Below are 26,471 nucleotides of genomic sequence, written 5' to 3'. Positions count from 1 at the left end.
GAAATAAATACTGCATTTACAGTAATAGCATTGAATGTAAACAGATTAAACTCCCCAATCAAAAGATATATTTGGGTACAACCAGCAAAATGGCAGTAGAGTAAGGAGCTCCTAGAGTCAGCTCCTGCTACAGGGAAGTTAGTAAACCCCCAGAGCTCTCTGGAACTAGCTGAAGCACCTGTTTGGGGGCTCCAGGAGGCCAGAGAATGTCCTGCAATATCCTTGAAGGCATGGACACCAGTATAGTAATCAGAATGTCAAATGTCAAAGACAAAGAGAGAACTCAGAGAACAGCAAGAGAAAAGCAATGCATAACATATAAAGGGTACCCAATAAGATTAAGTGCTGATTGCTCACCAGAAACCATGGAGGCAAGGCGACAGTGGTATGATATATTTAAGATACAAGAGAAAAACTTCAAGCCAACAATTTTATATCCAGCAAGATTCTCTTTCAAAAATGAGGGTGTTTAGAAAATTCACAGATAAACAGAAACTGAAAGAATTTCTAACCAAGGGACCAGATTTTCAGGAAATTCTAAAGGGTATGCTAGAGTCTAAAAAGAAAAGACAGGAGAGAGAGACCTAGAAGAGAGTCTAGAAATGAATATTATATCAATAAAAGTAACAAAGTGTCAAAAGGATGATGAAAATAAAATATAACAGATAAAACGCAAATAGTTAGGAATAAATTTAACCAATAATGTAAAGCACTTATATTCAGAATACTGCAACTCAATGTTAAAACAAGTAAAAAAAAAAGTCCTAAATAACTGGAAGAACATTCCATGATCATGGACTGGAAGACTATAAATATCATTAAGATGTCAAGTCTACTCAAACTGATATACAGAGTCAATGCAATCCTGATAAAAATTCCACCAGCATTTTTTTTTTAATTGAAAACACGATGATCAAATTTATTTGGAAAGGTTAAATAGTCCTGAGTAGCCAGAAACATCTTAAAAAAGAAAAGCAAACCCTCCATCTCCAGAGTTTAAATCATATCACATAGCTATAGTCATAAAAAAGCATGGTACTGGCATAAGACAGATTCACTGACCAATGGAACCAAATTTATGGTTCAGAAACAGACCCTCATATGTACGGTCAAGTGATTTTTTCCTAGCCTGTCAAACCCACACAGCTTGGGCATAACAGTCCGTTCAACAAACGGTGCTGAAAGACCTGGCTATCCATAGCCAAAAAATGGAAGGAAGACCCCTATCTCACACCATATCCAAAAACCTAAAAATAAAAGCAAGAACCATAAGTTTCTAGAAGAAATTGCAGGAAAATATCTTCAAGACCTGATGGTAGGTAGTGGATTCTTTTTTTTTTTTTTTTAAGATTTATTTATTCCCTCCCTTCTCCTCCTTCTGTCCTCCTGCCTTGCTATTTTTTGCTGCCTGGGTTGTCTCCTCTTCTCATTCTCTCCTCTAAGATTCACCGGGATTTGATCCTGGAGACTCCTGATGTGGAGAGAGGTTCCCTGTCAATTGCACCACCTCAGCTGCTGGTTTCTGGGGCGCTTCACCTTGACTCTCCCCTTGCCTCTCTTTTTTGCATCATCATCTTGCTGCATGACTCACTTGTACAGGCACTGTCTCACAGCATGTGCACTTGCGCTCACTACATGGGCACTTGCACTCACCAGCTCACCACACAGGCATGCTTTCTCTTCTTCTTTTTCATGGGAGGCCCCAGGGCTCGAACCCAGGTTCTCCCTTATGGTAGGCAGAAGCTCTATCATTGAGCCACATCTGCTTCCCTATGGGTGGTGGATTCTTAAAAGAGATAAGAGAAGGACTGAGATGACTACTAATGTTTTTAATTAGCTTTACTGTAAAAGTGTGGAAATGTGTAGAGTGGATGGTAACAAACAGTGAGTAACAGCTAGTTTATAAATGGGGATGTGGCTAAAAACTGTAGCCTAGGTATGTAAATGCCAATTGACAGAATGCTAGAGACATTATCTAGGAAATGAATAGCACAGTAAACCAAGAGGTGGATGAGAATTGTGGTTGATGGTACAGATGCAAGAGTGTCTTTTGTGAGCTAGAGCAGAGTGGTGGGAATGTGGAGAAGTATGGGAAAAATACAAGTGGAGTGACCTATGGACTGTCGTTAGCAGTGAAAGCATAATATTTATGTGACTATGCCAAAGATGTACTGTGTTGATAATGGGGCAGTACGGAAAATGTGTGTCAAATATACACCATGGACATGGTAACAATCAGAAGATATTAGCTTATCTGTAACAAATGTTCCACCACAGTATGGTGAGTTGATAGAGGTGTGTTGTTTGGGAATTCTGCACATGTGCATGATTCTTTTATGTTTACAACTTCTGTCATAAAAAGTATATTTAAAAATAATAATAGGGTGGGTTGGGAGAAAAATACACCAGATAAGGACTAAAATTAGTAATAAGATTTTGACAATATTCTTTCATAATTTGTAACAAGCATCTCACAACAATGCAAGGTGCTGGTGGAGGGTTGATGTATGGGACCCCTGTATGATGTTATGCATGTTTACTTTATAAGTTCACAACTTTTACTATACACTTATTGTTTTTGTACGTTCATATATAAAAGACATAAAGATGATAATAATAATGGGTGGGTTGGGGAAAAGTACTTTTGTTAGTAATAATATTTTGAGAAAGCTCTTTAATCATTAGTTAAAAATGTTTCACAACAATGCAAGGTATTAGTGGTAGGATGAGTTATGAGAGTCCTGTATGATGCTACATGTTTGTTTTTTAAGTTCGCAAATATTTCTATACATTTGTTTATGTATGTTTATGTATAAGTAATATACTTCAATTTTTTAAAAAGAAAAAAGAAAAATAAAGTACTAAGAACAAAAAAAGATATAAGTTGACAGACTTGGAAAAAAAAAACATGAGCCATCCATATGCTGTCAACAAGAAACTCTCCTCAGACCAGAGATATAAACCAGCTGAAATGGAAAGGTTGTAAAAAGATACTCCATGCAAATAGTAACCAAAAAAGAGCACAAGTAGCTACTAATATTGAACAAACAGAATTTAAATGTAAATGACGTTTTAAGAGATACAGAGGCCATTAAAAGGGACAAACTACCAAAAAGATACAACAGTCATAAATATCTAAGCACCTAACCAGGGTGCCCCAAACTATATGAGGCAACCTCTGCAAAAACCAGAGAAAAACAGATATCTCTACAATAATAGTTGAAGACTTCAACACACCACTAACATCATTAGATAGAAAAACTAGACAGAAGATCAACAAGGAAACAGAGAAATTGAATAATATGATAAATAAGCTAGACCTAACAGACATATACAAATACTGCTTCCCAAATTAATGGGTTTTACATTGTTCAGAGGACTCATGGATCTTTCTCCAGAACAGACCACATGTTAGGTCACAAGATAGGTCTCAATAAACAGAAAAAGATCAAATTACAAAACACCTTCTCAATGGAATGAAACTGGAAATCAGTTAATAGAAAGGGAAAATCTGCAAATGTGTAGAGGTTGAACAACACACTCCTATATAAGCAATGGATCTAAGAAGACACTAAGTAAAATTAGTAAATATAATGAGATAAAAATGAAAATGAGAATACAATTTATCAAAACTTATGGGATACAGGGAAGCAGATGCAGCTCAAGGGGCTGACCACCTGCTTCTCATGAATAAGGTCCCAGGTTCAATCCCCGGTACCTCCTAAAAACAAAAGAAACAAACAAATGAAAAAAATCCACTCTCACTGGGGAGGGGATTTAACTCAGTGGTTGAGTGCCTGCTTCCTACCTATGAGGTCCTGGGTTCAATCCCCAGTACCTCCTAAAAATATTTTTAAAATAAAACTTATGGGATACAGCAAAGGCAGTCCTGAGAGGAAAATATATAGTGTTAAACACCTATATTAAAAAAGAAAAAAAGAGCTGAAACTAAAGATCTACATGAACAATGGTAGAATCTAGAAAAAGAATAGTAAACCAACCCCAAAGCAAGTAGAAGGAAAGAAATAATAAAGATTAGAGCAGAAATAAATGAAACAGAGAATGACAGCAAGAAAAAAAACAACTGAGAAAATCAACAAAACCAAAAGCTGGTTCTTCGAGAAGATAATAAAATTGACAAAGCTTTAACTAGACTAACAGAAAAAAGGAGAGAAGACATAACTAAATACAATCAGAAATGAAAGGGGCGAAGTTTCAACTGAACCCACAGAAATAAAAAGCATCATGTCAAGAAACTAGATACCCTAGATGAAATGGACAAATTCCTAGAAACATACAATAACCTACACTGATATTACAAGAAATACAAGAACTCAACAAACCAATCACATTTAGAAAGATTGAATCAGTCATTAAAATCTCCCAACAAAGAAAAGCCCAGGACCAGGAGGCTTCACAGGTGAATTTTACCAAGCATTTTGAAAATAATGACCACCAACCTTGTTTAAACTCTTTCAAAAAAACTGAAGTGGAGGGAAAATTATCCAACATATTTTATGAAACCAACATCACCCTAACACCAAAGCCAGATAAAGACACTACTAGAAAAAAAAATTAGACTAATCTCTCTAATGAACATAGATGCAAAAATTCTCAACAAAATACTTGCAAATAGAATCCAACAGTATATCAAAAGAATTATATATCATGACCAAGTGGGATTTATTCCTGGAATTCAAGGACGGGTCAACATAGGAAAATCAATGAACATAACACACCACATTAACAAACTGATGGAAAAAACCCCAAATGATCATCTCCCATCAATGCAGAAAAGGCATTAGACAAAATCCAGCATTCTTTCTTGATAAAAATATTTGGAAAGATAGGAAAAGAAGGACAATTGCTCCATATGTAAAATGCATATATGAAAAACCCACAGCCAGTATCGTATTCAATAGGGAAAGGTTAACGTTTTCCCTCTAAGATGACGAACAAGGCAAGGATGTCCAGAGTCACCACTGATATTCAATACTGTGCTAGAAATTCTAGCTAAGGAAGAAAAATAAGTAAATAAAAGATATCCCAACAGGAAAAAAGGAAGTAAAACTCTCACTATTTGCAGATGACATGATCCTATATTTGGAAAAATTCTGAAATGTCTAGAACAATGCTACTTGAGATAATAAATTCACCAAAGTGGCAGGATATAAGACCAAAAGCAAAAATCAGTAATGTTTCTGTACATTAGTACTGAACAATCAGAGGAGTAATTCCATTTACAACAGCAACAAAAAGACTCATTACCTACGAATCAATTTACCCCAAGTAGTACAGGATGTACATGAAAAAAAAGAGAGAGAAAACAATGCTAGAAATCAAAGACCTAAACAAATGGAAAGACATTCCATACTCATGGATGGAAGACTAAATACCATGAAGATGTCAATCCTACCCAACTGATTTATAGATTCAATGCAATACCAATCAAAATTTGAACAGCCTACTTAACAGAAAAAGAGAAGACAATTACCAAATTCATTTGGAAATGAAAATGTACCTGAATAGCTAAAAGGATCTTAAAAAAGAAGAACGATATGGGAGGACTCTCAATGCCTGACCTTGAAACATTAAAGCTATAGTGCTCAAACAGCATAGTATTGGAGCAGATGTGGCTCAAGTAGTTGGGAGCCTGCCTATCACCAGGAGGTTCCAGATTTGGTTCTCAGTGCCTCCTAAAGAAGACGAATGAGAAACAGCAAAAACACAGCAAGCAGGAAGCAGATATGATTCAAGCGACTGGGTGCTTCCCTCCCACATGGGAGGTCCCAGATTCAGTTCCAATGCTACCTGAAAAAAGGAAAGAGCACACAACAAACAGACACAGAGAGCAGACAGTGAGCACAAACGAAGGAGCAGGGAGAGAAATAAATAAAATAAATCTTAAAAAAAATAAAAAGAAACAGCACAGGGAAGCAGCTGTGGCTCAATCAATTGGGCTCCCGCCTACCATATGGGAGGCCCTGGGTTCGTGTCCCGTCCCAGGGTCTCCTGGTAAACATAGGCTCACCTGCATGCTGCAGAGAGCCGCCTGGCCCGCAAGCACCGCAGAGCACCGCCCAGCCTGCAAGCGCCACGGACAGCCAACTCGGCAAGGTGACACACACAACAAAAAAGGGAGACAAGCAAAAATACAGAAAAGCCCGCTGTAAATGGACACAGAGAAGCAGACAGCAAGCAAGCCGCAAGGGGGGACAGGAAATGAAATAAATAAAATACAGACAAAGAAGAACGCACAGCAAATGGACACAGAGAGCAGACAGCACACAAAAAGCCACAAGGGGGGGGTAATAATAATAAAAAAAAGAAACAGCATGGTGTTGGCATAAGGTAGACACATCAATCAGTGGAAAAGAATTAAGAGTACAGAAATAAACTCTTACCTCTATGGCCAAGTCGTTTTTGACAAACTTACCAAGCCCATCTATTTTTTTCTAAGATTTATTTTCATTTATTTCCCTGTCCCCCCAGTTGTCTGCTCTGTGTCCATTCGCTGTATGCTCCTCTGCGTCTGCCTGTACTCTCACTAGGTGGCTCTGGAACCAACCCTGGGACCTTCCAGAGCAGGAGAGAGGCAATCACCCTACTGCGCCACCTCAGCTCCGCACTCTGCCACATCTTACCATTCCCTCTCCTCTGTATCTCCTGTTGCATCATCCCGCTGTGCCAGCTCTCTGCGCCAGCCAGCACTCCTGCCTGCACGAGGCAGCATTCCCATGCAGGGCGGCTCTCCTGAGAGGGGCTGCATTCCTGCACGGGTCAGCCTGCCCTCACCAGGAGGCCCTGGGCATCAACCCAGACCTTCCATATGGTAGATGAGAAGCCCAACTGGTTGAGCCACATCTGTTTCCCAAAAGTCCATCTTAACAGGACAAAACAGTCTCTTCAACACATGGTGCTGGGAGAACTGGGTATCTGTAACCAAAAGAATGAAAAAGGATCCCTATCTCACTCCCTATTCAAGAATCAACTCAAAATGGATCAAAGACATAAATAGAAGGGAAACGGACTTTGGCCCAGTGGTTAGGGCGAATGTCTACCATATGGGAGGTCCGCGGTTCAAACCCCGGGCCTCCTTGACCCGTGTGGAGCTGGCCCATGCACAGTGCTGATGCGCGCAAGGAGTGCCGTGCTACACAGGGGTGTCCCCCGCGTAGGGGAGCCCCACGAGCAAGGAGTGCGCCCGTGAGGAGAGCCGCCCAGCGTGAAAAGAAAGAGCAGCCTGCCCAGGAATGGCGCCGCCCACACTTCCCGTGCCGCTGACGACAACAGAAGCGGACAAAGAAACAAGACGCAGCAAATAGACACCAAGAACAGACAACCAGGGGAGGGGGGGAAATTAAATAAATAAATAAATCTTTTAAAAAAAAAGACATAAATAGAAAAGACAGGACCATAAAACTACTAGAAGAAAATGTAGGGAACCACCTTAAAGACTTTGTGGTAGCTGGTGGTTTCTTGGACAGACCTTATACCCAAAGAATACACAATAAAAGAAAAAAATAGATAAATAGGACCTCCTCAAAATTAAACACTTCTGCACCTGACAGGACTTTGTCAAATGGGTGAAAAGGCAGATGACTCAATGGGAGAAGATATTTGGAAATCACATGTCCAACAACAGCTTAATATTTAGGATATATAACAAGGTGCTACAACTCCACAATAAAAAAAAAAAAAGACCTGAATTTAAAATGGGCCAAAGACTTAAACAGACATTTGTCCAAAGAAGAAATACAAATGGTAAAAAACTACACATGAATGTATGTTCACCATCACTAGTGATTAGGGAAATGTAAATCAAAGGTACAATGAGGTATCATTTTACACCTATTATTATGGTCACTATTAAAAAGACAGAGAACAACAAGTGTTGGAGAGGATGTGGAAAGAAAGGAACACTTACTCACTGTTGGTGGTAATGTAGAATGGTACAGCCACTGTGGAGGACTGTTTGACAGTTTGATAGTTCCTTAAGAAGTTGAACACAGATTTGCCACGTGACCCTGCAATACCACTACTGGGTTTATACCCAGCAGAACTGACAGCAGTGACATGAACAGACATCTGTATACCGATGTTTATAGAGGCATTCTTCACAACTGCCAAAAGATGTAAACAAGCCAGGTATCCATGAACTGATGAATGGTTAAACAGACTGTGGTGTTTTCAAACAATGGAATATTATGAATTCCTGAAGCAGCATGTGAAAACATGGATGAACCTGGAGGACATTATGTTGAGTAAAGCAAGCCAGACACAAAAGGACAAATACTGTATTACTGCACTATTATTAATTAAATATATTGTGTAAACTCATGGAGTTAATAACTACGGTATAGGCTACCAGAGACTAGAATGAGGCTAGAGAATAGAAAGCTGAAGATTAATCTGTGAATTGATTAAAAAAGATTGTTAATCTTTGGAAATGAACAGAAAAAGTGAAAGCAAAACATTATGTTTTTAACTAGCAGTGCTATTATATGGGTATGACAGTAGCTGAAAGGGAAAGTACAAGATCATGAATATTACTAGAAGGAAAGCTAATATGTAACACGGGACTGTATAGTATAGTAAAACCTCACGTGAAATATGAATGTGGTAATACTGCATACATAAGAGACTTTTTTTTAAAACTGAAAAATGTATGTTAATGTTACAAGATGTTAATATCAGGCAAAAAAATAATAATGCTAAGTGTAAGAAACCATACACAAAGTACTACATATTGCATGATTTTACTTACATAAAATGTAAATATATACCAATTTATAAAGATAAAATTAGATTAACGGTTATGTAGGGCTGGGGATAGATAGAGCATTTGTGAGGTGACTGCTGAGACGTGTGGAGTTTTTGTTTTTGGAGTAATGAAACGGTTTTAAAAGTTTTTGTGGTGATGAATGCATAACACTGTGATTATACTAAATGCAACTGATTGTACACTTTGGATAGATTGGATAGAATGTGAATATAGCTCAATAAAACGTTTTTTTAAAAGTACATGTTGAATTCCTGTTTTTCAAAACTTAATTCACCTTATTAAATAAACTGAAAGTTGCAAGGCAGGGGAAAAGGAGACAGAGGGGGAAATTACACATTAAAGTGATTTAAAACATCAACCAATCACAATTTGTAGACTTATCGTGAATTGAATGTTAAAATGACTAAGAATATACAAATGACCAAAAAGACACATGAAAAGATGCTCAACATCACTAGCTATTAGGTAAACGGAAATAAAAACACAATGACATACCACTTCACACCTATTAGAAAGGCTACTATTAATAAAATTAAAAATTACAAGTGGTAGAGAAGTGGAAAAATAGGAGCACCCATTCATTGTTGGTGAGAATAAAATGGTACATGCAGCTACTACAGAAAACTACTTGGCAGTTTTTCAGAAAGTTAAGTACAGAATTCCACTTCTAGGAATATACCCAAAAGATTTGGAAGCAGACACTTGAACAAGTTATTTGCACACCAATGTTCATAGCAGCATTATTTATAATTTCCAAAAGGTGGGAACAACCCAAGTGTCCATCAAGCAATGAATGGATAAATAAAACGTGATATGTACATATAATGCAATATTATTAAGCCATTAAAAAAGAATTAAGTTCTGATACATGTGACAACATGGATGAGCCTTGAAGATACTATGTTGAATAAAATAAGCCAGAAACAAAAGGACAAAAATTGTAGGATCTCACTGATATGAAATAATTAGAATAAGCAAACTGATAGAGAAAATAGGTTCTAGAGAATATAGGTTACCAGGGGTTGGGGCAGCGGTTGGGAATGGGGTGTTAAAGCTTAATCACACAGTTTCCATTTGGGTTGACTGTAAAGTTTTAGAAACGGACAGTGGTAATGGCAGCAAAACATTATAAATATAATTAACTGAATTATATATGTGAATGTGGTTTAAAGGATAAATTTTACGTTGTATATGTTTCTAGAATAAATTTTTTAAATGGACAGGACCGTACAATACAGTGAACCCTATTATAAAATGTCTGTTCATGAATTGTAACAAATGTACCACACTAAGATAAGGTCTTAATAATAGGGTGGTGGGAGTAGATGTGGGTCAAGCAGTTGAACACCTGCCTCCCACACAGGCAGTCCAAGGTTCAGTTCTGAGTGCCTCCTGAAAAAACAAACAAAAAGCAAAACCACAAAAAAACTAACTTAGGGAAGCCAAGGCGGCTCAGTGGTTGATCCCCAGCTTTACATATAAGGTCCCAGGTTCATTCCCCAGCTACCAGTATCTCCAAAAAAAAAAAGGGTTGTGTATTATTTTTGTATTGTGTATTCTGTAAACCCATAACTTCTCTTAAAAACTACATACAATTGTAAACTTTATAAAAAGTAAAAGTCAAACATTAAACAGCACCATATTAAAAGATAACATTTCTATATCACATATTCCATTTCTTTTCAAACTATTGATATTTTTGATCAATGGCCCTTCTGTGCATTGTTTTATAATGTTAAGTTCATGTAAATAATGACAATTTAAAATTCTTAGGGGTTTTATTAATTTTAATATGTGCAAGATGCATCTACTACGTTTTACGAACCAGGGTAGATATTATATAAGTAAAAATACATGATTTCAGACCATGATGGGAACTCTGTAGGAAATAAACAGAATATTTAGAAGATGATGAAGTAGGAAGTGGGATCCTTGCTTGCAACCGATGGTAAAGAAAGGCATCTTTAAGGGTGACGTGAAATCTCAAAACTTAAGTCAACTATTTGAAAAGCCAGGCGAGAGCATTTCAGACAGAAAAAAACAGCAAGTCCAAAGGTTAGGGGCAAGAACAAGCTGTGCTCCCAGAAAGAAGGCAGGCCAATGTGCCTGGAACATACTGAACCAGTTAGAAAAGTGAGATGAGATGAGAGGCTGGAGAGGAATCAGAGGCAGAGCCCACAGGTCCTTGAAATCCAAGCTAAGGACGATGTAGTCTATTCTGAGAGCAATGGAAGGGACCAAGTGAGAAGACAGGATTAGAGAACTATCAGAGTAAAAGCAAGGCAGTTCTTCAAGGTTTGTTTTTTTGTTTGTTTTGCTGCTTTAGGCAAGAGATGGTGGCAGCTTCGACTTGAAGGTGGTTGTAAGAATGGAAATATTAATACTGAAATCATACACTAAGCTCCCTTAGAAGATTCTAAGGAAATGTAAAATAGGAAGGACCTTATTTTCCATTTTTGAGCCATCAATACATTGCATATTGCCATACTCACGGTAACAGTCAATGTTCGTAGTAGCTCAGTTCGGTATATTCTCTATTCTAGAATTTGTTGTAGGTTTCTAAAACTTACTGAAAACTTCCTCCCTTCGAAATTTTATTACTTTTTGTACAAGACAGATTCCATGAGAAGCATATCAGTTCCTCTCCAAGTTACAATTATGTATATTCTTAGAATATTTATACTCAATAATGAATAACTTTGTCAACTTAAACATATATGTTTAAATTTTTAAAACTCAATGGCTATAAATTGAAAATTATCATCTTCATTTTACGAGTATGCATATTTCTATGTAATGAAGTAAGTTGGCGAAACCATGTATTTGCCATTTGAATTACCCAAGGAAACAAATTTTACACATATGTTTGAACACTGGATCTATCGTAACAAAGGGATTACTGCTATTTGTCTTTTAAATATAATAGTGGTATTGAAATTATTTTTTTAAAGAGTTATCTTTTAGAAATTCATACTGAAATATTTATAGAAGAAATGATGTGATGTCTGGTGATTGCATCAATACAATATAAGGAAGCGAGTTAAGTGGGAATAGATATGAAACAAGATGGGCCAGATGACTGGCCACGAATTGCTGAAGGTTCGGGAAGGGGTCACTACACTCTTACCACTTTTGTATACGTTACCTTTTCCATAATAGAAATTTTTTTTTTAAAGGAAAAATATATTCAAAGTGTATAATACTGTGTGGCTCTTAAGAAGCAAATGAATTATAAAGCAAATAAACTCACTTCACAAACAGGTTGCTAAGGAAAATCACAACTTTCTTTCAGTTTTAGAACGTTAATAACTATATATTTTGAACTATAAAACCCAGCATCATAAATAGTAAGTTTTTACTGAAACATGAAACTAAATTTCAGATGGGTTAAAGACTTAAAATGGGAAGAGATAAAAAGAAACAAGTAGTAGAAGGAAACAAATTACATGTTAGAGTGAAAAGCTTTTAAGCAATTTTCTCCAAAAAAATATTTTAAAGGATTAATATCCAATTTAGTGGGAAGCGGCTTTGGCCCAATGGATAGGGCGTCCACCTACCACATGGGAGGTCCAGGGTTCAAACCCAGGGCCTCCTGACCCGTGTGATGAACTGCCCCACGGGCAATGCTGATGCACACAAGGAGTGCTGTGCCACGCAGGGGTGTCCCCCACCTAGGGGAGCCCCACGCGCAAGGACTGTGCCCCATAAGGAGAGCCGCCCAGGACGAAAAAAGTGCAGCCTCCCCAGGAATGGCACCGCACACACGGAGAGCTGATACAGCAAGCTGACGCAACAAAACGAGACACAGATTCTGGGTGCCGCAGACACAAGTGGACACAGAATGGACTCAGAGAGCAGATAACTGGAGAGGGGGGGAGCGGGGAGGGGAGAGAAATAAATAAATCTAAAAAAAAAAATCCAGTTTAGCGAAGTATTACAAAACACTAACATAACCAAACAGAAAAGAAAAATGGACAAGAAATGAAGAAACAAGTCCCAAAAGATGATCTGCAATGATAAAGTTAATAAAAAGGTACTCTACCTCAACAGCAACCAAGGAAATCCAAACTAAACAATAAGATATCATTCATCATATAAAAAACTTATGATAGCTAGTCTTGAAAATATGTTGGAAAAACAATCACTCTCATACACCAACCTCTTTGGAGGAGGATTTGACTACACCAGTAATTCTACTTCTGGTAGGATATTTTAAAGAAATAATCATGAGAAACGGACGTGGCTCAACCAATTGGACTCCCATCCACCATACCAGGGTTCGATGCCCAGGGACCAGGGCAAGCTGGTCCACATGGCAAGCTGGCCCGTGCAGAGCGCCAGCCCATGCGGGAATGAGATCCCGTGCAGGAGTGCCACCTTGCATGGGAATGCCGCCCTGCCAAGGAGTGCCGACCGATGCAGAGAACTGGCGCAGCAAGATGACACAACAAGAGACACAAAGGAGAGAAAATAAGAAGCAGCAGAACAGGGAGCTGAAGTGACACAAGAGAGTAATCACCTCTCTCCCACCCAGGAAGGTCCCAGGATCGGTTCCCAGAGCCGCCTAATGACAATACAAGCAAAGAAGAACACACAGCAAATGGACAGAGAGAACAGACAAGCGGGGGAATGGAGAGTGGGGGCGGTTAAAATAAATCTTACCAAAAAAAAAAAAACCATAAAATGGCTCCAAGCTGTAGGAACAAGGATTTTCAGGACATAATTGATTTAAAAGTTTAAAAATGACCACCAACATGGGATGGTTACACAAATTATGGTACACACTATGGCATCCAGTACAGAGTTTTAAAAATAGTTTACTTGGGAAGCGGACTTGGCTCAATGGATAGAGCATCCGCCTACTACATGGGAGGTCCATGGTTCAAACCCAGGGCCTCCTCGACCCATGTGGAGCTGGCCCACGCGCAGTGCTGATGCGCTCAAGGAGTGCCGTGCCACGCAGGGGTGTCCCCTGCATAAGGGAGCCTCACGCACAAGGAGTGTGCCCCATAAAGAGAACCACCCAGCGTGAAATAAAGTGCAGCCTGCCCAAGAACGGCACTGCACACACGGAGGGCTGACGCAGCAAGATGATGCAACAACAACAAAAAAAGAGACACAGATTCCCGGTGCCATTGACAAGAACACAAGCAGACACAGAAGAACACACAGTGAATGGACACAGAGAGCAGACAACAGAGGGAGGAAAGGGAAGAGAAATAAATTTTAAAAATTAAATCTTAAAAAAAAAAGTTTAGATACTGACAAAATTTTTAGTGAAAAATCAAATCACAGAAAATTGAAGAGAGTTATCTCAACAGGATAAAGAGGCAATAAAGCAGATATTTATACACACACACAAGGAAAAAGTATTAGAAGGACATGCAAACTGTTCACTGAAATTTATCTCTAGAGAGGGCCAAGGGGAAGGTACTTAAATATTCTATAATAAGAATATACTGGGAGCAGATGTAGCTAAAGTGGTTGAGTGCCTGCTTCCCATGTATGAGGTCCTGGGTTCAATCTCTGGGACCTCCTACAAAAAAAAAAAAAACTTTAAAAAAGAATATATTACTATGTCATGAGTTTTAAAAATTTACATGGTTAAAAAAAAAGTCCCCACATATTCACTGTTCTCAGTAAATCCCCATGAATCCCTCATGTTACAATCAGCAGATTTTTAGCAATTCTAATCTCTGCTTAAAAACCTTCTTCACTGGCTTCCAAACTCCAGGCCCTGCTTCTTCACCAGGGCCTCCTAGGATGGATGTGTCTGACCCTTCTGGCAGCTTTCTCCCAGCTGCTACTCTGCTTTGGCTTTCTTTGTGCTCAGGCCAAGTGCCTTTTCAACATGGGGGCCCTGCATTAGCTCTTCCATTTTCTTGGAATGCTCTTCTTTCTACTTCACCACCTCCTACCCTCTCCCACTTTGCATGACTAAATTCAGATTTCTACTTGAAATGTCTTTTCCTCAGAAAAGCATTCTAGAGTCTAAACTGGGTGCCAGTGCCCCTTTGAATATCCTTAGCATTATCTTTAGTACACTTAATAAAAATGTAATTTAATAGCTCATTTGATTTTTTTTTCAGGGGGCGGGGATGGGTGTGTGGAGTCTTCCCCCACTGAGATAAAGGGACAGGGCCTAGTCTGAGCTGTTCACCACTAAGACCCAATGGCTAGCATGGCAACCTGCATGTTAGGTGCTCAATAAAAAACTTGCGACACACAAATGGTTAAGTGAAACTTTTGGATGTTACGATTAGGTGGTTTTGGGAAGTGTATGTGGCTCAAGTGATAAGGCCTCTGCCAACCACATGGGAGGACCCAGGTTCGATCCCTGGAGCCTCCTGGTGAAAAAGAAGAGAAAGTGTGCCAGCGTGGCGAGCCAGTACCCACATGAGTGCACGCATGATGAGCCAGTGCAAGTCACACAGCAAGATGATGACGCAACAAAAGACAGACAAACTGGAGAGTCAAGGTGAAGCGCAGCACAGATCAGGAACTGAGGTGGTGCAATTGACAGGGAACCTCTCTCCACAAAAGAGGTCCCCAGAATTCAATCCTAGTGAATCCTGGAGGAGAAAGACATGAGAAGAGGAGACAAAAAGGGAAACAGATCTACAGAAGATCACACAACGAATTGACACAGACAGCAAAAAACAGAAGGGCAGGGATGATAAATAGATAAAAAAAATAAAAAATATATATTAAAAAAAATTTTAAAGACTATGTGGTTTAAAAACTAGTTTTTAGCCTACATTTTCTAATTTTTCCACAATGAACTAACAAGGTTTCCCTATACAACCTTAGAAGTGAAAATTAATGTAATCAATTTTACTACCTAAATTAAGTTTCTTTTTTTTTTTTTCTTCACATAAATGCCCAAAACTGAAAATTTCTCGAAAGATATATACTCTCATACCTGACAGATGGCACAATCTTTTTGGTAGGGCAACTGCTTTTTTTTTTTTTTAAAGCATTATACACCACAATCAAGTGAGAGGAAATTGCTCTCTGATGAAGCAATATGCCAAGTATTTTTCATGGTAATTCCAATACAGAAGATATTTGTAAGGGAGTAATTCAACAGAAGTCATACATATCATTTTCTAATGCAGTTTATCCGTAACAGTTCTAAAAAACATACCCTATATGTACAAATTGTCCACTATGTTAGGTAGAGCTCAGCAATATGTTAGTTATGTTGGAAATGGGTAATTTTCCCTCAATTCTTAAGAAAACACTTTCGCTATTTTAAAATATTTGCCAATCGATGACTCGAAGAATACCATAATACAACATATGGAATAACCCAGAACTCCAGAGGACTAGAAGGATTAGCTTTTCCTTTTTTGAATTCCGCGGAGTCAAGCCAGCGTGGAAACTGACCAGAAAGCAGTGAACTGGGCAGCTGCAGCCCCACGGCTCCCGAAAGCTCTGGACAGGGGAGGCACCACCTCCACCTTCTGGGTCTGCGGTTCCAGCCAAGCCCTCCCCAAGTTACTGTCCCTGATCTCCGGCGACAGAGAAGCCTCAAACTAACAGATTGCTCCCTTGTTTGCTAGCAGCAGTAGCGCCTTCTTAATCTCGATGCTTTAAGCATCGCTTCCTTGTTTCGGGCAGTGAAAGGTAGTTAGGCATCAAAATATTCGGATTAAGAGAGGAAGGATTTGAAGGCACCGCCGAGGCGGCCAGTCCTTTGCCACTTTTTTCCGCCTGGCCTAGCATTTAACGTATGCTAAAGTCCGTTCTTTGCAGACTTGTGCACACATACTCTACTTTCAGAACAGTTTTGCACACTGCACACACGCAAAAAAGGTCGAAGCTTTAAAAAACTGAATTTATTATTTTTTTAAAGGCAAAACAAAACACCGTGCTGCCCATCGGCATAAATAGTCACTTCTTTCGCACAATTCCCGGGCCGTAAGGGTATAGGGAGACGGCGAGTGCTGAGGCCCCCGCTGAACGAGGGCTCGGACCGGGGTCCGCGCTGCGCCTCCCTCCCGCGCACACACCTGCCAATCCGGCCTCCGAGGGGCTCAGGTCTGACTCCCACGCCGGCCGACCCGCAAAGCCCACCCGGGTCCTGTCTAAGAAGGGTCGGGGAACTTGCCGACCCCGGCGCAGCCCGCCAGCTCCGGACCCCCGCCCGCCTCGGCCCGCGGCGGTTCCGCCGAAACCCGCCGGCCGCCCCGCCCCTCCGGGGAGGTCGGCGCCGCAGGCGAGGCCCGTCCCGGCGCGACCCGCGAGGATCAGGGCGGCGAGGCGCCGCCGCCTCCACAGGCCGAGGCCGCTCCCGCCGCGGGCGCGGGTGCCCGGGGCCGGGAGGGCGCAGGCGGGGCTGCCGGCCTCGCGCTTACCTGGGCAGGGGGCTCGCGGCGCCGAAGGGCGCGGGGCGCCGGCGACTTCGGAAGGGGTCCGCGCGAGGTTGAGGAGCAGCAGCCCCTCGCGCGACGCCGGGAAATGGCGGCCAGGAGGCGCGCGCCCACCGCCTGATCCCCTGGGAAGCGCGGCCCCGGCGCCCGCCCCTTAAAGCCCCCTGCAAACCCCGCCCCCGGGGGCGGGCCGCGCGGCGCTCCAGCTGGCCACGGCCCCGCCCCGGAAGTGGCCGCGCGGGCGGTCCTCGGCTTAAACCGGCCCTGCCGGGGGCCCGCGCCGCGGGAACGGGCGCCTGCAGGCGGGCGTGGACGGCTGCTTTAAAGGGGCGCGGCCGGAGCCCCGCCCCGGCGGCCCGACCTCCGCGCGGGGAGCGGGTGAGCGCCGCGCTCGACGCCGCACGAGTTGTGCGGTGAGGTCCCAGCCGCAGGGGCTTGGACGCCCGGCCCCAGAAACGCACCCATTCGCTCACGAAATTAACTCAGTCAGCAGATGTTTACTGACAGCCGGTGACGTGCCTGGACCCCCAGCTTTAGGGGTTAAAAGAGACTTCAGTCCCCGCTCTTCATGGAACTTGCACCCTAGTGGGGAGAGAAACAGTAAAGAAACAGAAGTCAAACGGTGATAAGAGTCAGGAAGAAAAATAAAACCAAGAAAGGAAACGAGAGGCTTGCCACTGAATCTCGAGTGGTCAGAAAGGCCCTCTGGGACAAGGTGGCATTTTATCCACCCGTGCTCCAGATAATTTATGGAAAGGCCTTCCCTGGGCGGCCTGTGCTCTAGACACTGGGAATACCAGTAACCAAGAATGACAAAAGTCCCTTTCAGAGCTTGGGTTTGAGCAGAAGAGACAGAAAATAAATGAGATGAATTGGTAAAATATAGAGTGTGCTAGATGTTGGTGAATGCTGAAGAGAAAAACAGCAGAGATGCGATAGAGAATAAGGGGTTACAAGGTTACAAGGGCTGAGGAAGGTGGCGTTTGAGTGAGAATGAGGGGCCGGGGACCTCTCACTGAAGGGCCGTCAGAGGCCGCTGCAGGCAAAGGCTCTGAGAGCCGACGCGAGAAGCCTGGCTGGTTGAAGGCAAGCCAGGGCGGGGAGAGTGAGGGAGCAAGGCGAAGAGTGCGGCAGTTGACAGGTCAGAAAGGAAAGGGGCTGTGGGTAGGGGCTGTGGGAGCTGGCCAGAGCTCTGACAGAGGTGGCAGCCACTGGGGAGGGGGTGTTAGGCAGAGGACCACCCTGGCTGGAATGAGAATAGATGATTTAGCCTTGTGGTGGTTTGAAACTGTATGTATCTCAGGAAAACATGCTCTTAAAGTTAACCCATTCCTGTGGGTGTGAGCCCATTGTAAATAGGACCTTTGGATGAGGCTACTTCAGTTAAGGTGTGACTCATCTCAAACAGGATGCGTCTTAATCTTATTAATGGAATTAATGGAATTCAGACAAACAGAAAGCCACAGAAGCTAGAAGGTGGAATCAACCGAATCCAGAAGAAAAGCGAGAGGCCCGCAGATGCCGCCAAATGTCTTGCCTTGTGGTAGAGGAGCCAAGTATCACCATCTGCCTGTCTTTGGAAAGAAAGCATCGCCTTGATGATGCCTTGATTTGGACATTTTCCCAGACTCAAACTGAAAGCTAATAAATTCCCATTGTTCAAGCTGAAGCATTTCATGGTATTTTGCTTTAAGCAGCCTAAGAAACTAAAACAGATTTTGGTGCCAGGAGAGTGAGATACTGCTGTTGCAAATACAAAAAAAAACCAAAAACGTGGAAACATCTTTGGAATTAGATAACGGTTAGAGATGGGAAGAATTGTGAGGCACTTGATAGAAAAGGCTTAGATTGCTTTGAAGAGGCCCTTGGTAAAAATACAGATGCTAAAGGTACTGATGAGTCCTTAGAAGAAAAGGATGAATGTGTTTTAAAAGTGGCAGCAAACTTGGCAAAATTGAGTACTGATGTTGGAAAGAAGACAGAATTTGAAACTGACGAGCATGGATATATAGCTGAGGAGATTTCCAAACTAAATGTGGAAACTGCAGCCTGGCTTCTCCTTGTAGCTTATAATAAAATACAAGAGGAAAGGACTAAGCTGAGAACTGAACTCATGGGCACAAAGAAACAAGAAACTGACAGTTTGTTAAATTCTGAGTTTCCAGAAAGCAAGTCCCCAGAGAACAGTGCTCCATGTGAGAGTTTAAACATGGATCCAGGGAAACGGACTTTGGCCCAGTGGTTAGGGCGTCCGTCTACCATATGGGAGGTCCGCGGTTCAAACCCCGGGCCTCCTTGACCCGTGTGGAGCTGGCCATGCGCAGTGCTGATGCGCGCAAGGAGTGCCGTGCCACGCAGGAGTGTCCCCCACGTGGGGGAGCCCCATGCGCAAGGAGTGCACCCGTGAGGAAAGCCGCCCAGCGTGAAAAGAAAGAGCAGCCTGCCCAGGAATGGCGCCGCCCACACTTCCCGTGCCGCTGATGACAACAGAAGCGGACAAAGAAACAAGACGCAGCAAATAGACACCAAGAACAGACAACCAGGGGAGGGGAGAAATTAAATAAATAAATAAATAAATCTTTAAAAAAATAAAAAAATAAAAAAAAATAAACATGGATCCAGTCAGCAATTTCCGTGTAAGTCAGGATTGGAAATGCAGTTATCCAGCAGGGTTCTGTGGGAAGTAGTTTTACCTGATATTTGGACCCCCATGTGCTACATATAAAACAAAACTAATTCTTTGTGTGAGCTCTGTGAATGGAACCACTGCCAGCCTGAAGTAAAAGGGATGAAAAAGGGACAGATTGAAGTAAAAATCACTTCAAGGGCAGAACCATGGAAGTTGAGGTCTGGACCGAAGACATCTTCTTGGGCTAAAAGAGCAGGCCCGCCCACGTGTGCAGAGAAGGTGCACCTGCCCCGGAGCTTGGAGAGGGAGGCCTTCCTCCCTGTTGTTTAGGAAGTGCACTGGTGTCCCCTGCTCCCACCCTGCCTTTCGCTTCCTTATACTTTGCCCGCCTGTTCCTCGTAACCTCCCTGTATTATGGCCCTTCTCAGCAGCAGTTGTGCTGCTGCCTCCCTCTGCCCCTCCTCCCAGCCACTGTTATCTTCCCCCTCCAGCCGATCGCTGTTCTCCCGCCTCATTTCAACCGCCCTCATCCCGTATCCGCCCCGGCACAACCTCGGAAACAACCCCCTCTGCCATCAATGGCTTACATCATAAACCGCAGGTCCGCCCTTGCCTCTGCAGCCAATCCTCAGCTGCCCCGCGGACATGCCCCTCCCACAACCTCCCCTCCTCCATGACACTATAAAACCCCATGTACTTCCCGAATAAAATCAGACCTGCGCATAGACCTCGTCTCCGTGGTTTTTCCTCCATCGAACCGCGCGTCCCCACCAAGCCTTGAGCCGCCCACTGCCGCCCCGGTCCGGCCGTGGCGTAGGCCCGATCCCCGGCAGCGACTCGCCTGCAGCAACCTGCCTGCAGTGCCGCAGCGGAGGCCAACACACTGGCATTCCCAGGTTTTCACAGGCTGCAGTCTATTCCCTGGGGATTGTGGAGAGTCTGGCCATCACTGCAGTGCCTGAAGAGTGTGGAGCCTTCACCCCAGTGATCAGGGAAGGCAGCTATACAAGCATATGGAAGAGGTGGGGCTGCCACTACACCAATCCCGGAGGACAAAACATCATTCCACAGATGACTCTCAGACCTGGAAATCTAACGAAGTTTGTCCTGTTGCGTTTTGGAATGTTTATGACCTGCAACCTGTTTTCCTTCCAACTTGTCCTTACTGCAATGGGAATGTTTATCTTCTGCTGTCTCCCCTTTGTATAATGGAAGCAGATAACTTGTTCACTTGGTTATACAGATCCACAGACAGAGGGAAACTGTGCCCCAGGACAGACGACACCCATAACTGATTTTTTTTTTAAGATTTTATTTTATTTATTTATTTATTTCTCCCTTCCCCTCCCCCCGATTGTCTGTTCTCTGTGTCTATTTGCTGCGTCTTTTTTGTCCGCTTCTGTTGTTGTCAGCGCACAGGAATCTGTGTTTCTTCTTTTTGTTGCGTCATCTTGTTATGTCAGCTCTCGGTGTGTGCGGCACCATTCCTGGGCAGGCTGCACTTTCTTTCGTGCTGGGCGGCTCTCCTTACGGGGTGCACTCCTTGCACGTGGGGCTCCCCTATGCGGGGGACACCCCTGCATGGCACAGCACTCCTTGCGCGCATCAGCACTGCGCATGGGCCAGCTCCACACAGGTCAAGGAGGCCCAGGGTTTGAACCGCGGACCTCCCATTTGGTAGACGGACGCCCAATCCACTGGGCCAAGTCCGCCACCCCCATAACTGATTTTGATGAGACTTTGTACTTAGTGTTGTTACTGAAATGGCTTAAGGCTTTTGGGATATTGTGATGCAATTAATGTCTTGTTTTGTTTTTTAAAGATTTATTTACTTATTTCTCTCCCCTCCCTCCATTGTCTCCTCTCTGTGCTCATTTGCTGTGTGTTCTTCTGTGTCTGCTTGTATCCTCATTGGGTGGCTCTGGGAACCGATCCTGGGACCTTCCAGAGTGGGAGAGAGGCGATACTGTCTTGTGCCACCTCAGTTCCCTGATCTGCTGTGTCTCTTTTTTTTTTTTAAGATTTATTTGTTTCTCTCCCCTTCCCTTCCTTCCCCCGGTTGTCTGCTCTCTGTGTCCATTCGCTGTGTGTTTTTCTGTTCTGCTTGCATTCTTGTCAGCAGCACTGGGAATCTGTGTCTCTTTTTGTTGTGTTATCTTGCTATGTCAGCTCTCTGTGTGTGTGGGCCCACTCCTGGGCACTTTTATTGTGCGGGGCAGCTCTCCTTGCAGGGGCGCACTCCTTGTGTGTGGGGCTCCCCTCCACGGGGGACACACATACATGGCATGGCATCAGCACTGCCTGTGGGCCAGCTCACCACACAGGTCAGGAGGCCATGGGTTTGAACCCTGGACTTCCTTTGTGGTAGGTGGATGCTCTATCAGTTGAGCCAAATCTACTTCCCTGCTGTGTCTCTTATTGTTTCTCCTCCATGTCTCTTTTTGTTGCATCATCTTGCTGCACTAGCGCTCCGCGTGGACCAGCACTCCTGCGCAGGGCAGCCCTCCACATGGGCCAGCTCACCACACAGGCCAGCTCGCCTTCACCAGGAGGCCCTGGGCACCGAACCGTGGACCTTCTATATGGCTGATGGGAGTCCAAGTGCTTGAAGCACATCTATTTCCCCAATTTAATGTATTTTGTATGTAGACCAAAAATGTCTTTTGGGAGTCCAGAGTGTGGAGTGGGGTGGTTTGGAGATGTTTGTATCCCAGAAAAACATGTTCCCAAAGTTAACCCATTCCTGTTGGTGAGAACCCATTGTAAATGGGACCTTTGATGAGCTTACTTCAGCTAAGGTGTGGCCCACTTCAATCAGAATGAGTCTTAATCCTATTACTGAAGGCCTTTAGAAATGAAATAAATACAAAGATAAAAAGAAAGCCACAGAAGGGATAAACTGAAATCAAGGGAACCCAGAAAAGAAGGGAGAGACCAGCTGGGGCGCCCTGTACCTTGCCAGGTGGCGGAGGACCCCTGGATTGCTGGCAGCTGTTCTTTGGGTAGAACGCATCCTTTTGTTGATGCCTTGATTTAGACTCAGAAGTGTAAGTGAATAAATTCTCATTGTTTAAGCCAACCCATTTCATGATATAGACTGGAGCAGCCTAGGACGCTAAAACCTGCCCCCCTCTGCACAGCTGAGAGCCAGGCCACTGTCTTTCTCTGGGACTTGTTTCCTCATTATAAGGAGCATGCTTATGAGACAGATGCCACCAGATGAGAGGAACTTGGGGCAGTGAAAGCTTTACTAGGAGGCCACCGCCTTTTCAACCGTTGTCCCTGTCCCCCCTGCAGGGCCCAGGGGACAGGCAGCTAATCCTGTGTGTCCTCCCTCAATCAGAGCAAGATGCAAATTCAACAGTGGCAGGTGTTTCTTCAGTTCAGCAGTGGACCCAGGGAAGTAGGATTGGTCCCCTTTGCTCCTTTGCTTGTCCTGGTTTTTCTGGTTTTACTTAGCCTCTACCTCCAGAGAAACTCCTCCAGTTGTCACCACTTTCTTTTAGTCCTGTCTCTAGTCCATCTTCCTCCGTGCAGTCAGAGTCATCTGGGTGCAGCAATCGCCTGGCCAATCGGCTGCCCCATCACTCTGAGGCCTGTAGGCGGAAGACTGGCCTCCGGGGTGCAGCGCACAGCCTCACCGTGGTTCTGCCCTCCACTCGCCAGTCCAGAGCCCGGCTAGGAACACGCATGCCACTAGACCTCTGTATCTTTGACTTTCTGCCTGAAATGGTCTCCTGCTGCTTTGCCTAAGGAGGCACAGCCTCAGGGAAGCCTTTCCAGTTGACCAGTCTGACCGGGAGGTCCTCTGCTGGCCTCACCTCTGCCAGCGTTCTTGCCACAAGCTACCTTCATGGCCTGTTTGCATCACCGCCTCCTAGAGGGCAGGGCTTCTCCTTTATCATTTTAGCCCCAGCACTTTTAACACAGCCCCCTTCATTCTGGTATACCTAGCTGTGCAATACATTTTTGAGAATTGAATTTTGTGAAGTCTTACTGTGTTCATGTGACAAGCGACACAGGACTTCAGAGGAGGCAGGTGGAGGAGGCTCAGCACAGCCATCCCTTGCTCCAGGGGCACAGATTCAAAGGGCCTCCTTTGAGACTCGCCTCCTTCCCATGTTCCCACCCCCTTCCCAGAAGGGCCCCTTCCCTCTAGAAGTTTATCATTGAAAACCTTCACCAAAGTCTCCTCCTCCTGCTCAGCATCAGCAGAAAGCCCAGACAACAAGCGGGACAGGTCTGCCAAAGAAGAGAAGCGCCTCGAGTGAGGGGTGTGAAAGAGACACCCCAGAAGAATGGAGGAATGGAGCTGCTCCTTGAAGGAAGTTAGGAGCAAGGTGGGAGTGTTATGGTGGGGTGTTGACAGTGACGTTTGAATTCTTTGCCCATGAGACTCAGTAAAAATTACATTTCACAGAGCAAACCAGCACACACATTTGTGTGGGTGTGGGTACGAAACAGAAGGTTCATGACATAAATCCTACGCTTCCCGTACAGTGCCTCTCATATTTTCTATTCTGTTGCATTTTACTTTATGGAAATGCTGATCCAAAGCCACTAATTGACTTCATGACCCATAATGATCTGTGAATAGTTCCCAAATGAAAAAAACTCTGCCCTGGGGAATACAGTGTGCGGCCTTTTGGTCTCGTGCTGCCACCACAGGAACAGTTACGGTACCAAGCTTCTCAGAGCCTTGGTATCTTCATTTGTGGAATGAGAACACTTAGATGCTCCTTCGCAGTATTGTGAACATTTAAGAGGGGAGGGGAGGAAAGGAGTGGTGGGAACTCTCGTTTGACGTGTGCTGGGTGCCTCCAAAAATCTTTGATAGTTGAAACCTCACGTCCAGCCTGGGATGGCTACTTTTGGCAGATGAGGAAAGTGAAGCTCAGAGAAGTTCTGAGATTTTCCCAGGGTGACCCAGAAGACAGTGGGACAGAACTCAAATCTCACCCCAAGTCTAAGGCAACTGCTTCCCATGGTGCCCTATTGTTTTTAAATGAGAAGCTCAAGAAACTGCTTTACAAATGTTTAAATGTCATTAGGATGCATTGGTATGTCCATGTGGGGGCTAGAAAAATGATCAGGCCACTGGAAAGTACAGAGTCTAAGAGCTAAATCCGTACAGTTTTTTATTTTAAGATTCTCAGCCTGGAATAGCCAGAAAGGTGTTATTTTCCCTTCCCAAGACTAGTAGTGTTTAAATATGTTTATTCATTTGCTCCCTAAAACGATTCCTTAAAACTGAATAATAACTCTCACACACTTTAAGGGGTCTACATTTTTCTCATAAGGGCAAAAATGGCATTAAACAATTTTACCTACAATCATCACATTAGTTTCCTAAATATATATAGTGTAATCTAAACAGAATTTTGCCTTTGACAAAATAGAATATCACCATTTGAAGTAAAGGGGATTAACATCAATTTAATGAAGCTGGTTTCCTGAAGTTCCTAGATTGCATCTGGGAATGTTTTGTCCTATAATCATATATAAATAGATGACATCCTTTCAATTTAATCTATTTTATGGAAGTAAACAGTAGGGAAAAGAGAACATAATTGGCTGCTAATAAGAGCTGGGCCTGAAAAAGAGTATATATTTCCAAGAATTTAACATAACCCAACAAAATGAGAAATGCCTGAATTACAGGAAGTAGCAGTCATATACCCAAATGAAAAAAGAATAACGACCCAGAGAAATTATACATTTTAAGTCAAAGTTAATAGAGATTTTTTCTAAGTTTGATAAAATGCCCAAAGAAATATAAAACTGTACTCACCTCTGATAAATGTTCCTGTTTCTTAAAGATGTAATATTGATCCATCCCAAGGTAAATATGATCTTTATACCACTTTTTAAAGGGGCTGTGATAGCTAGATATTCATATACAAATGAATGAAGTTGGAATCTTACTTTATACCATATATAAAAAATTAACTCAAAATGGTTCAAAGACCTAAATTTAGGAACTAAAACTATGAAACTTTTAGAAGAAAATATGGTTGAAAATCTTCATGACATTTGATTTGGCAATAGTTTCTTAAATATGACATCAAGAGCAAAGGAAAGGAAAGAAAAAAATAGAAAATTTGGACTTCAACAAAATTACAAAAGTTCATGCATCAAAGAATGTTATCAAGGTACTCTGGGGAAACGGACTTTGGCCCAGTGGTTAGGGCGTCCGTCTACCACATGGGAGGTCCGCAGTTCAAACCCCGGGCCTCCTCGACCCGTGTGGAGCTGGCCATGCGCAGTGCTGATGCGCGCAAGGAGTGCCGTGCCACGCAAGGGTGTCCCCCGCGTGGGGGAGCCCCACGCGCAAGGAGTGCGCCCGTGAGGAAAGCCGCCCAGCGTGAAAAGAAAGAGCAGCCTGCCCAGGAATGGCGCCGCCCACACTTCCCGTGCCGCTGACGACAACAGAAGCGGACAAAGAAACAAGACGCAGCAAATAGACACCAAGAACAGACAACCAGGGGAGGGGGGGAAATTAAATAAATAAATAAATCTTTAAAAAAAAAAAAAAAGATACTCTGGTTTCTCTTCAAATCGAATAAATCTTTCGCCTTTTACTAAAAAAAAAAAAGAATGTTATCAAGACAGTGAAAAGACAACTTTATAGAATGAGATAAAATAGTTGCAAATCATATATGTGATAAGGGTTTAATATCTG

General features: G+C 43.1%; 1 protein-coding gene across 2 annotated transcripts in view; it reads right to left on the bottom strand.

Annotated features, from left to right (window-relative positions):
* The window catches only part of EPB41L5 (erythrocyte membrane protein band 4.1 like 5), a 183,149-nt gene extending 165,770 nt beyond the window's left edge, over positions 1-17,379 (bottom strand). The window contains exon 1 of one of the 2 annotated variants that reach the window (XM_058301152.2): positions 17,146-17,379. The gene's annotated coding sequence lies outside the window, so the exon portion shown is untranslated. Of the gene's footprint in view, positions 1-16,800; positions 16,962-17,145 lie in introns of those variants that run through there. The other variant, XM_071216495.1, reaches the window with a different exon arrangement.
* Positions 17,380-26,471: the final 9,092 nt, after the last annotated feature.

This window comes from Dasypus novemcinctus, chromosome 7 (genome assembly GCF_030445035.2).
Source record: "Dasypus novemcinctus isolate mDasNov1 chromosome 7, mDasNov1.1.hap2, whole genome shotgun sequence".
Lineage (NCBI taxonomy): Eukaryota > Metazoa > Chordata > Mammalia > Cingulata > Dasypodidae > Dasypus > Dasypus novemcinctus.
This window is presented reverse-complemented; position numbering and strand designations above follow the sequence as displayed.